Raw genomic sequence first — 13,713 nt, forward strand, 5'->3', positions numbered from 1 at the left:
GCTTTGACATGTTAGCTAGGTGTACGCCAAATTGCATGTCAATCCAAGCGGTTCTTTAAAATATGGAGGTTTTGCAGTATTTTACCGTGAGTGAATGGACTGTACGGTTACAAGAATGACCGTTATGCTCGATTATTGTACAGGGAACGTTAGAAAGTTTTTTTGTATATCAATTTTATTTAACTTTTTTTGCATTTGACGTAAGGTGTAAGTTATGTGGATTTTTTTTTATTTGATGGTCCAGTAAGTTTAGTATTCATAAAGCTTAGCTGAAAAAAAAAAACAAAATCTCATAAAAACGAAATGACTAATACTAATCTTTACTACAATTTCTCATGCAAATGAACCGTGAACAAATAAATTACTGTAAAAATCATACGAAGACTTGCAATATCTTGTCTAACTCTTGGGGTAGTAGAGGATCCGATATAAGGTCGATCTGCACCGATCTGTAATGGACTTGTTTATTTGGGTTTATATGACTGCGGACATATATCTGTAATGGATAAAAATTATTGGATATTATTTAATTTAGTATGGTAACAATTTAAAAAAACAAGGGGTGCCCGATCTAATTTTGTTTTGATTATAATTAATTAATAATTAATTAAAAAATTACTTTTATTAGTTACTTAAAAAGTTAAAAAAAATTCGACCCGGAGAGATATTATTTCAGATTTTTTGGATCATTCTAATAAAAAAGGTCTTTTGTAATTTTTCTCTTAATTTCTTTTAAGTTCTCTTAATTATTCTCTTACGAAATTTTTCGAGTTATAAACAATTTAAAACTGAAAAAATAACGAAAAATGACAATTTTTAAGGCTCAAAAACACAAGTAAAAGATAGGTATAGGTAGAACCACTATCAAGTGAAGTAGTTTAATAAAATTTGAATAAATTCAAAAATAACTGAATACAAAAAAGGGATTATATAAAAAGTATCAACTCAGATAGCGCAGGTAATGACAACTAAAACTGTTAAGTTTAACGAGATGAATGTGATATACTTTTTTTTAAGTAAAAATATTAAGAGAATAAAAGTTTTGATTCAAAAACTCTGTAGAGTGGGTATTAAAAAAATTGAACATTTTAAATGAGCGCTGAAAGACGTATGTGACGCCCTCTGGGTAATACATCATTTTTGGTGGCGAATTTAGACTTCTTGTCCCAAAAAACCCCCGCTTACCAAATTTCGTGATATTATCCCATGCCTGTTAGGAAATATTCAAGAATAAATAATAAAATCAAAGTTTAACTTTCACACCCTGTATTTCGGTTATGATCAACTTTCTAAGTACTTACTAAGGTAAGTTAGCTTAAGTCGAGGTATTTTAACCTCAGGAATCTAAGGTTAAGGTATGGCCCATTCTTTACCAAACACACTGTATATACCAGTTACGAAATGAAGTCTTTTTCACTTCTACAGTATTTTGCTATAGTATACAGCCAATTAGAGGGATTTCCCTATTTATGCTAAAAAATCTATTTTTGTATTCCCCGACAAAAGGTTATTTTTTGAGTTGGGACACTTTTTTTTCGAATGAGCGAATATGGCTCCCAACGATTAGGTATTATCTGGATCATCAACCTAAGACTAATATAATTTTTATCAAAAAAAAAACAAATAAAAACAACATAAAAGAAAAAAGTTCTTTCACAAATAGAGTTTATCTAGTGTTTAAATCCAATAAGTGGCTGAATACCCGGAAATGAAACTCTCCTCCTCGTACTCATTCGAAACCCACAAAATCGTTTCATATAAAATATCTGAAACCTCTTTATACAAGATACAAGAACCACTCTGTATACGTGAACATCGGAGGCACGTTAAAAAGTGAAAATAATAGAAAACTTCTCTTATATAACCGCGTAAGAGTCATACTCACATAATGAACGGTTCATAAAAGTTGAATGTGTGCCAAGGTAGTTCGGTCACTATCTTCTGGTAACTGTCTTTGTGTATCTCTGAAAGGCATAGTTGCCAGATGGTGCCGCGTATACGTAATACCTAATGGCGTTCTCGATTGGAATTCTTCTAAGACGAATCCAGAAATAACTATTTTATAAACTTCGCTTTTAATCGTACGTTTATTCATTATTAAGAAGGAGATATGGCACATAAATTAAAAAATAATACTGCCAACGGAAAAATAAAATATAATCTTTGGAAGTATGTTAAAAGGAAAAAGAAATCAATAAAAAGTTAATTTTATTTCAAACTGAAAAATCTCAGATGCAGAATTCACAATTATAAAAAAATTAAAATCTAAATAGTTATTTAAATCTGAAACTTTTCTTGTTGAAAGTTCTTTCTGGTAATCTGCGACTTTTACAATTTATAAGACAGCAGACGACGAATATAGAAAACAAAAAGGACTCTACTACTATATTATGCAGTCACATTCCGTTTTCATTCGTCTAGGAAAAGGACAGAAAGAAACTTCCTAGTACTCAAATCTGAGTAAAGATAGAAAAGGAAAAGATAGTTTTGCTTGCTTTCGATTCAGAGGGATGCACAATCGCTGGAGAGCCGTTTCTGCCATTGCAGGCTTCTTCAAAAGCGCTAGCGTGCACACCTCTGAATCGAAAAACCAGCTAGCCCATCTATTTAAGGGAAATTTCAAAGATTATTGAAATCCCCATTGGGAAGCAATCCAGCGACATCTCTTAAACAAACTGAAAAGTCTCAGATGCTGAATTCACCATTATAATAAAAATTAAAATGGTAAATAGTTATTTAAATCTGAAACTTTTCTTGTTGAAAGTTCTTTCTGGTACATCCTTAATCTGCGACTTTTACAATTTATAAGACAGCAGACGACGAATATAGAAAACAAAAAAGACTCTACTATATGCAGTCACATAGACGAATGAAAACGGAATGTGACTGCATATGGTAGAGTCCATTTTGTTTTCTATATTCGTCGTCTGCTGTCTTATAAATTGTAAAAGTCGCAGATTAAGGATGTACCAGAAAGGACTTTCAACAAGAAAAGTTTCCGATTTAAATAACTATTTACCATTTTAATTTTTATTATAAGGGTGAATTCTGCATCTGAGACTTTTTAGTTTGTGAGATGTTTAAGATGATGAGTTTAATGTTTAAGATGATGATGATTTAAGATGATGGGTTTAAACAGTGCCGGTTTAACCTAACTTCGGGCCCTGGGCGCTGGAGGTTTAGGGGCCCCATTCATTGCTATTCGTTGTGAGTTTTTTTAAAAGAAAACACATGCATTAACTATAAAGGTTTATTGTAAAATCTATAAAATATATTTTTTTAAACAAACAAGAAGAATAGCCAACGTAAAAAACAATCCCGGGCCGGCGTAGCTCAGGCGGTAGTATACTTGACAACAACTAGACATTTCTAAAATGTCTATAGGCCCCAGGTCGACTCAGCCTGAATAAAATGAGTACCTTGGGTAAAATCAGGGGTAATAATAGGCGGTTGAAGCGTAGCACTGGCCCTGTTACCCTCCTTGAATACCGTAGTCCCTAGATATAGCAGACTACCCTGATATAATCCCAAAGGCGCCTCAGCGGTATAAAACGGGAGACTATTATAATAAAAAATATTCCAAAAAATACATTTGAAAACATAAATCAAAAACAGAAAGTTTCACAAAACAACACATGACAAACAAAGAACATATTCTAAAAAATACATAAAGACAAAAATTAGATCACTTTTTTTCTTGACTTGGCATTCGCAAACTGCCATAAAATATTATTACAATTCAGTTTCTCCAGTTCTTCATTTTCTATATACAATAGTGATAATGCGTCTAGGTTTTGTTGACCCAAATTTGACCTTAAAAATGTTTTTATTCTTTTTAAAGCCGAAAAAGACCGCTGGCCCGACGCATTAGAAATTAGTATCGTTAAATAAATTTGCAGTTATAATATTGGGAAAAGTTGCCTTTACATCCTGGATGACATCAAATTTTTCATAAAATGTTTGTTTATTTAAATTTTGGCATAACTTTACAAAATGGGTAATTTCATTATGCAAGTTCTCTTTGAAAAGATGTTGGTTTCATCAACATCTTTTTTATATTTCTCGCATAAAGTATTAATAATTGACGTCTTGACTTCTTCTTTATCTAGCGTAAAATAATGTCTAAAATTTGATGTTACATCCTTGTAGCTTGTAACATTCAATTCTCTTTAAAAAATCTTGAGTAATATTGTCGCGTATAACATTAATTACTTCAATTCTGAATATCTCTTGCCCCTCTAAAATGGTTTGACTCTCACCTGCCTCTTCGAAAAATGTTTTTATTTTCTTTATTCTTTGAAGGTCAGTTGTATAGTAGATGTTTGAGATATCCTCGCCTTCGCAAAAGAAAGTTTTCGCTTCTTGTTCAATTTCGCTAAACTTATTTCTTACGGCTCAAACAAAGCTCAAAAGAGATTCTTATTGTCATTAATTCTACTCCAATTGGCACGTTTAAGTCCACAGTTTCTAACGTTTTGCTTGTTGCATTCAGTTGTTTCAAAATTCTTGCCCAAATCAGTGTCAATAGAGCTGTCTCAAAAGGTATCCATTTTATTGTACAGTGCCTTGGCTTCACTACTATCTGCTGATTTTTCATCTCTATTATTGTTTAACCTGAAAAAATATGTTTGATGGATCCGTAGCTTTTAAATAATGCATTTACAGCGTCAAATCGGGCGCACTATCTAGTTTCAATTAATCTTTTTACACAACATTTGCCGCTTTCTTTCAGTAAATTCCACCTTTGACGAGAAGCCGAAAAAAACGTGTAGATACTTTGAACAGTTCTGAAATAACTAGTTACTTCCAAGCTGGATTCACATGCAAAATTCACTACAATTCGAGACATCTTTCTGACAACTTTCTGTAGTTTTTGGAAAAGGACCCCGCCACAAACATTGACACGGGACCCCTGTGGGGCTAGGGTACGCCACTGTGTATAGGCGTGAAGAGATCTAACAATAGAACATAGGCGTTTGCAGTGTATTGGCGTATGTGCGTATGAGATTATTTTCGGAAAATATGTAGATTATTTAGGGACTTTACTTTTTTATAATTAAAAAGAACGGGCCCTTTCGGGCCCCGGGCATCTGGGCGCCCGCCCCATGCGCCCAGTGGATAAACCGGGACTGGTTTAAGAGATGTCTCTGGATTGCGTCCCAATGGGGATTTCAATGATCTTTGAAATTTTCCTTAACCTTCCGATGACCAATCTTTCTTTTTTTGTTACACGGATGACCAAGGGGGGGAGGAATGACCCCAGGTCAAAAATGTCAAAAATGACAATTAACAAAAAAATTAAGTTTTTTTTTATTTATTTTTTATGGCATGGACTTCATGTCACTCAGCCAGTCACAACATGAGTATTAGTCTTATGTGTAGTGTGTATGTTGAGTAAGTGTCTTGTTACTTTGCAAAGTCGACGTCATTAGCGTAAAACTACTTGGAATTACACATAAGAGACGGTATTTTACTAAACATCAACTTCAGAATATATTTTTTATTCGTAAAATATAGGGAATTTTTTTTATTTCAAAATATGAGGATATCTAGAATGATATTAAAGTCAAATAAAAAAATAATGAGTTAAAAATGAAAAATACTTTTGAATTTATTAAAGATAAACATACGCTGGGGTCACAATTTCCCCCGCTTGGTCATCCGAAGGTTAAATAGATGGGCTAGCTGGTTTTTCTATTCAGAGGTGTGCACGCTAGCGCTGTTGAGGAAGCCGCCAATGACAGAAACAGCTGTCCAGCGATTGTGCGTCCCTCTGAATTGAAAGCAAGCAAATCCATCTTTTACTTTTAATTTTATTTGTTTTAAATATAGATCCCAATATAAAAAAATGTTATTTGCATATCAATTATAAAACATTCTATTCCGTCTTGTAATTCCATATTCCGCTTGTGATCCCAGTCATAACGGTTTCTTGTCCCAGCATTTTCTTGGTCTTGGTCTTGGTCGTCACATTTCTCTATGTGCTCTAGGTTTGAACATTGGGATTTGTTTAGGTATTTATTTCTCAGTATTTCTTTGGATATTCTTCTTCTCCTTAAAATGCCTGTCTACTACTAATGTTCATTTCCTGTTCTTCCTGAGCTAAACCCCCTCTGATATTCTCCAATAACTTTGTTTTCATAGGTCATTAATCTATCCCTAATAATTTTTGAAGGTATTTTATGACCACTTCTAATAGTGCTATACCTCTAACGTCTTCACATTCCATTTTGCCGCTTTTTGTGCAAATCGAACAAATAATAAGAGCCCTGTTTCATTGCTTTTTCCTCCTTTTTCCAAGCTGCTAATGCCAAGCGGAAGATTCCTTTTTGTAGTCTCTATCTGCCTTCCTTAAGAACCTCAGCTGGGATACCATTTTCTTCTGTTTTCTCGTTTAAGTATCTTAATATTTCTTTAACTTAATTTAGAGTTGGTTCCTCGCACATCTTCTCATCATCTTCTTGCTAACTTTAAGCTTCTCGCTAATTTCCCTCTAGTTCCTCTTGTTAGTCTGTATTTAACAGATTTTCGAAGTACTCCGCCCATCACTTTAATTTTTCTGTGGTTTCTCCTAGAAGTACACCTTATTTGTTTCTGCAATAGTTTGAAGTATTTTTGTTAGTTTTTTCTGAATTTCTAGGTAGACATTTTTTACCCCTTTGTTTATGTAGGTCTGCTTCCTTTATTTGTTTGCTTTTGTAGCTGTTCTCTTTTCTTCTCTCTGCAAATTATTTTAATTTCTCTTGCTCTATCCACATAGTTTTCGATCGTATTTTGGGTATTTCCTCTGTCTCTTTCTACTTTTGCGTTGTTTCTTATTACCACAGAATTCTTACTTTCTTTGTAGAATCAGTCTTGACCTCTGTTTATATGAACTCTGACTATAAACTTTCGTTATAGATGTAGGTGTTTTATTTACTCAGTTGCTTTTCTTCTATTAGTTTTTGGAACTTTTTCTCTGGTATGTTTTGCTAATTGCTCTTTTTCTTCATTCCATACCCAATCCTTTCCGTTTACAAGCAACTTGTTATAGCCTATTTTTTTCTTTCCTTTACTTTTCTTTATTTTGCTATTTTAACTAGTTGTTTCTGTATTTCGTTTTCTTTTGATGTCAGATCACTATTTAGGTAAATATATTTATGATGCTTCAGCTTTTCTTATTTAATACCTTAATTTTATCCGTGAAGATTTCTGTTTCTATGGTGTAACCTGTTTCTCCTATTTTTGTTGCGTTCCTCAGTTTTATTTGTGCCAGCAGTACTTGAAATATGAACGCTTCCCTGCTTTCTTTTAGTTTCTTATCATCATTTGTATCTACATATTTTTAATCCCTATATAAACAAAATTTTATTTTAATTATTTTCTAGAGTTGTTCCATTTTGTTTTGTAACTGCTTTACTTCGTTTTTTAATTTTTCATTTTTTTCCTTATCTCCTTTAGTTGTTTATTACTTTCTATTTGTTCTTCCTTATTTGTTATATTTTATTCATCATTTCTTCATTTTTGTCCATTAATCTTTGCATCATTTTAATCTTAACATCCCCTTTCTCTTCCTTTCCCTCTGTTCCAAAATAGTTATTTATGAAACAGTTCGTGAAGTATGCTTTTTGGGAACGCACGCGATTTTTAGCTATAAATCGCGTAAGTAGATAAAGTAGTACATAGAGTATAGTAGTACATAGAGTAGATAAAAATCATTTGATATCTTTGGTTGGTGGTTTCCACATATATCAATCAACCTGTCTATGTCAATCTCAAAGAGATGAAGGAGAGTGGAGAAGGCTCCCCAATGTTGAATTGGTGACTTTGTTTGGTATTGAACACATCGCCAGCAGAGGTGGCTCGTGATATTAGAAGGTGGTGAGGCACACTACACCTGAGGAATTTTATTATTATGGTTAGCTCCTCTTTAATGGCCGGAAGGTCGATTTTGTGACGTCATAACGCTAGGACTAATCTAGGACCAATAATCCCGGACAAAAAATCCTCACAAATTATCCCTGGACAAGAAATCCCCAGACAAATAATCCCCGGACATATAATTCCCGGACAAAAAATCCCCACAAAAATCCCCGGACAAAAAATCCCCACAAAAAATCCCAGACAAATAATCTACAAAAATTTTTTATTCAAAATATCCCCACAAAGAATTCCGGACAAAAAATCCTCAAGAAATATTTGCTGTCGATTAGTTCTCTAAAACTTTTCCAGTGAATGCGATCGACTCAAATGCTTTCAGCCTCAGTGCATAGAGTTATCTTGAATTCCAATTCCATATCGAAACCAATATCTCAGGAAAAAAGTCTACAATAGAAAAACAGGTGGAAATGTATAATTGCATTTAAAGTGTATAACATGCACCCATAAGTGCATAAATTTGCCAAAATCAACATGTTAAGGGCCTCATTTTGTTACTAGAAAGTTTTTGGGATCGCTGATCATAAATACGCCATCACACCGACCTCCGGGGTACCCGGTGCCCAGGGATAATGCTGAGCCACGTCATCTGGAGTTTCGATGGTTTTCGCCATAAATTTATTCAAACGGATTACTCGGGAGGTTTTTGGGGTTGCTAAACATGAATGTGTCATCAGAACCAACCCCCGGAGCACCTGAGACCCAGAGTCACTGTAAGGCACGTCATCGTCTGGAGTTTCGAGGGACTTCGGCACTAAATTGATGCAAACAAATTACTCGGGGGGTTTTTGGGGTTGCTGAACACGAATATGATATCAACACCGGCTGTTAGAGCACCTAAAACCCAGGGTGACTAATATGCATGTCATCTTCTGGAATTTAAAGGCTTTTCGACATTCAATTGATCAGGAGGTTCTGATTTTGACAATCAGAACTTCCGAAAACCGATAACCCTCGAAATTAGAAGATGAAGTGCCTTAGTAGCAGTGGGGTAGCGTGAGTGTCGGCTGCCCGGGGCGGGAGACAATTTTGGCGCCCTTTATTTAGGTATTTTAATTTAATGTATACTATACATTACATACATACATTAATTATTATAAAGACCTTTTCGGCGAAAACAGTCACCATTATTTTGCATTATACAGGTTAGATTTTAAATAAAAAATTTATCTAAATTTTACAATCACGTTTATTAATACAAAAATTCTTTTACTTTAACCAATTAGATACATTGATATAACTTAGGTATTACCTATGGGGTATCAATTTTAATTAGAACTAGAACGATACTATAATGTTATATTTTTATTTTTATTGATAAGTACATAATATGAGTATTTGTTAGAATTAAAAACAAAACTTCCGTCTTCAATTAAAAATTTATACGTCCAGTTTTTTTAAGACCAAAGTCTTTTATTGCACCATCAATGTCTATCGCATCACACAACTCTTGCTCAATAGACAAAATAGCCAAATTAGTTAGTCTTTGTACTCATTGTCGATCTTAAATAATTTTTAATCAATTTCAATTTTGAGAAATTCTCTCACAGCTGGCATTGCTTATAGCAACTGTAAAAATATTAGGAACATTATTAAAATATTGGATAGACTATCTTCCAGCTTGGATTTAACAATAAATTTAAATAATTCTAGTAAGTCTGCATTAATCAATTTATTTTCGAAGTCTTTCCAGCTTGAAATCCTGCTGGTCAATTTCGTCAGATGCGTAGTCTAGATTACATTCAGTTTTGTCTGGATCTAATAATATAGCCGGCGTTAGATAAGCAAACTTATCTGTTAATTTCTGTAGCTGTTGAAAACGCTTATGAGTTTCTACAATAACTCTATCTAACGAAGAAAACAGCTTTCGTCTCAACTCATTTTCACAAGACAAGTTAGCATCTCTAGTTCCGTCATCAAAAATATACTTTCTTGTTATGCGCCTTAAGGTTTTATGAAAATTCCAAGTTCTTCACACATATTTTTTGCATAACCTACAGCGCCATTTGCCCATTCCTCTATTTTCTCTGTCAATATCATCTGCAAAACATTTACTTTCTGAGCGCACAATCTCATGTCAAGTCCCCTTGTTTGTAAATATTTTTCCTCGAATTCGTCACAAAATAAGTAATGAAAAATTCCGTGCTCCTTTCAATCGGTCTTAATTTGTAGTTGCGATAAAAATATAAAATCGTTCAAATATTTACAAAATATATTTATTATTTATTGTTAAATTTTGCCGCCCCATAAAAAGTGCCGCCCGGGGAGGAGCGCCCCTGCCGCACCCACTACGCTACGCCACTGCTTAGTAGTGACATTGAGCACCAGGTACTGCGAGGATCGGTTCTGATGGCGTATTCATGTTCAGCAACTCCAAAAATCTTCCAGTAATCGAGTTGCATCAATTTACTGCCGAAGACTTTCAAAACTTCAGAACATACCGTCCCTCTGCAGTGAGTTTGAGTATCAGGTGATTCGGGGCTCCGTTCTGATGGCATATTCATATTCAGCGGCCCCAAAAAAACTGGGGTAAAAAAATCTAGCTCTTAATGTACTAGTTTTGACATGTTTATGTACTTTTGGATGCATTTTATGCACTGTAAATGAAATTATGCATTTCCACCCGTGTTTCTATTGTAGACTTTTTCCTGCCGTCAGCGTCATCTCGAATACAATGCAAAATGTTGCAAGGCAGGTCCAGCGATAACGCGCCTGCGATGGATGCAATGCCCGTTTTAAGTTGCGCCAAAATGAGATTTTTTCTGCTGGTGTTATACAAAATACTAATAAAAAAAACCGAAGGGCGCCTATGCTACTTTTGCAGGCGGGCTCGCTATAACTTAGCACCAACTTAGCACCGGTACTGTTGCAAGGTGTTATATTTAAAAATCGATTTATTCTGGTTTTTCGTTCTAAATGCCTTGGTATCGTAAATACTGTATATTCTAGCGCCTGATCCATTCATCTTATTATCTAACGATTTTTTTTTACTTTTCAGATTAAACGGGAAGAAACGGAGAACCTGAACCTGGAACAGGAGACAATTACAAGCTGTAATAAATACATATATCTGGGAATAAAACTAACTAGTACAGGACGAAACGAAGAAAATAATAAAGAAAATATGGTAAAGGGAAAACAGGTGATAGGAACCCTGAATTCGGTACTGTGGCAAAAAAATATAAGAACAGAAAATAAAAAACGAATTCACAACACAATATTAAAACCACTGTTAACCTATGGAGCTGAAGTCTGGCAATTAACCAACAAGTAAAAAAGATAAATTACTAGCCACTGAGATGGATTTTTGGAGAAGGTCAGCAAGAAGATCTAAACTAGAACACATAAAAAACGACGACATTAGACAACAAATGGAAATAGAAAGAACAATCATAGATGAAATCGAAAGACAACAGCTAGTTTGGTACGGACACGTAAGACGAATGAACGAAAGGAGAATCCCCAAAACGTGTTAGAATGGACCCCCACACAAAAACGAAAACGAGGAAGACCAGCAACTACATGGATAAAAAGCATCTCCAAGGCGATGTCTGAAAGAAATCTAAGAGAGGAAGACTGCCACAATAGAAAGGAGTGGCGATTAGGAACGGAAAGGCGTAGAACGCTATAAAACCGATATAATATATTTTTTCTACAACCGTGTTAAAAACCAATTTTTAGCACTCCATACGTGCGTTAAAAATGTAACTTTAAGGCACTAGTGCTTTAAAAAAAATTTAAGGCACCGCAGTTCGTATTGACCGTATATGCAATTTTGATGTAATGTCAAAAAAATATAAAATTGGAGTGTCAGTCAAGTTCAAGTAAAAGTTTTTGTAGATATTGTCCTGTAATTACGTTTGTAGAAAAAATATTGTATGATATGCTTGTTAAAAAGTACATTTTTAAGGCACTCATGTGAATTGCAGAAATCGCTTCGCTCATTCTGCAAACTTTCACATGCGTGCCTTAAACGTGTACTTTTAACACTTATATCATAAATAACTATTATATATTCAGATTAATCAATTAAATTTTAAAATATTTTTTATATTAGTAACATTTTAACACCCTGTACTACAAATCGTAATGACACAATATAACACAACATCCCTCAATCGGTCAAATTTCTTTGAATTCACAAGTCATTGACATTATTTTAATTGCAGAATAACAAGAATAAGAATGACTAAAACTACCACAAGGATACAGATTTTAAAATGGTTTTACAATAAATTGTCTTGTAAAGGTATACACGCAGTGGGTATTTCCGAACAAGATTTTTAGTGAAAAGTAGGTCAAAGTTGTCCATATTATTATTTAAGAAAAACATCCTAAGGTGCATCCGGATAATAAACGATATTCAAAAAAATTTAATATTGCAAATTATTCCTACAATCATTTACGACTTGAAAAGTGGAAAATACTTAGTTTAAAAAATGGGTTATAATTTGTAAGCTCCGTTTAATGTTATACAGGGTGTTCCGAAAAGATTGGTCATAAATTATACCACACATTCTGGGGTCAAAAATAGTTCGATTGAACTTAACTTACCTTAGTATAAATGTGCTCATAAAAAAAGTTACAGCCATTTGAAGTTACAAAATGAAAATCGATTTTTTTTCATATATCGAAAACTATTAGAGATTTTTTTATTGAAAATGGACATGAGGCATTCTTATAGTAGCAACATCTTAAAACAAAATTATAGCAAAATTTGTCCACCCCATAAAAATTTTATGGGGGTTTTGTTCCCTTAAACCCCCTCAAACTTTTGTGTACGTTCCAATTAATTCATTATTGTGATACCATTAGTTCAACACAACGTTTCTAAAACTTTTTTGCCTCTTGGTATTTTTTAGATAAGCCAGTTTTTATCAGGATGCGGCTTCTTCTTTAATATGTTTACATAAAAATTTTATGGGGGTTTTGTTCTTTTAAACCCCCCAAATGTTTGTGTACGTTCCAATTAAACTATTTTTGTGGTACTATTAGGTCAACACAGTGTTTTTAAAACTTTTTTGCCTCTTAGTATTTTTTTGATAAGTGACCTTTTATCGAGATGTTTCTTCTTTTTCAAAATATACATAAGAATGTAAATTATAAATAAATTTGCAGATTATTAAAAGCTCTTTATAATCGTACTTAACCATATACAAATATGTGGTGGATTCGACAAATATTCAAAATATCTCGATAAACACTGGCTGATCTAAAAAGTACTAGGAGGAAAAAAAGTTTTAAAAATATTGTGTTTACCTAATAGTGCAACAATAATAATTTAATTGGAACGTACACAAAAGTTTGGGGGGATTTAAGGGAACAAAACCCCCATAAATTTTGCTGGGGTGCACAAATTTCACTTTATTTTTTTTATTTTTTTAAAAGAGTTATTTACTATAAGAATGCCACATGTCCATTTTCAATAAAAAATCTCTAAGGGTTTTCGATATATGAAAAAAAATCGATTTTCAGTTTGTAACTTCAAAGGGCTGTAACTTTTTTTGTGTGCACTGTTGTATATACGAAAGTGAGGTTCAATCAACCTATTTTTGACCCCAGAATCTGTGGTAGAATTTATGACCAATCTTTTCGGGACACCCTGTATAATAACTTTTTTATTCAGTAACATCACGTAGATGTACCTTATATATTACAAGCTTGTCTTCCAAGATCCATTAGCAATAAATTCCAATCTAACGTAGCTTACTACGAGGCGTACACGAAAAGTTTTACACAACGGAAGATACTCGACTTACTCTAAGTTACATAAATGCGATTTTCGTAAATTTTGAC

Source organism: Diabrotica virgifera, chromosome 6 (assembly GCF_917563875.1).
Source record: "Diabrotica virgifera virgifera chromosome 6, PGI_DIABVI_V3a".
NCBI lineage: Eukaryota > Metazoa > Arthropoda > Insecta > Coleoptera > Chrysomelidae > Diabrotica > Diabrotica virgifera.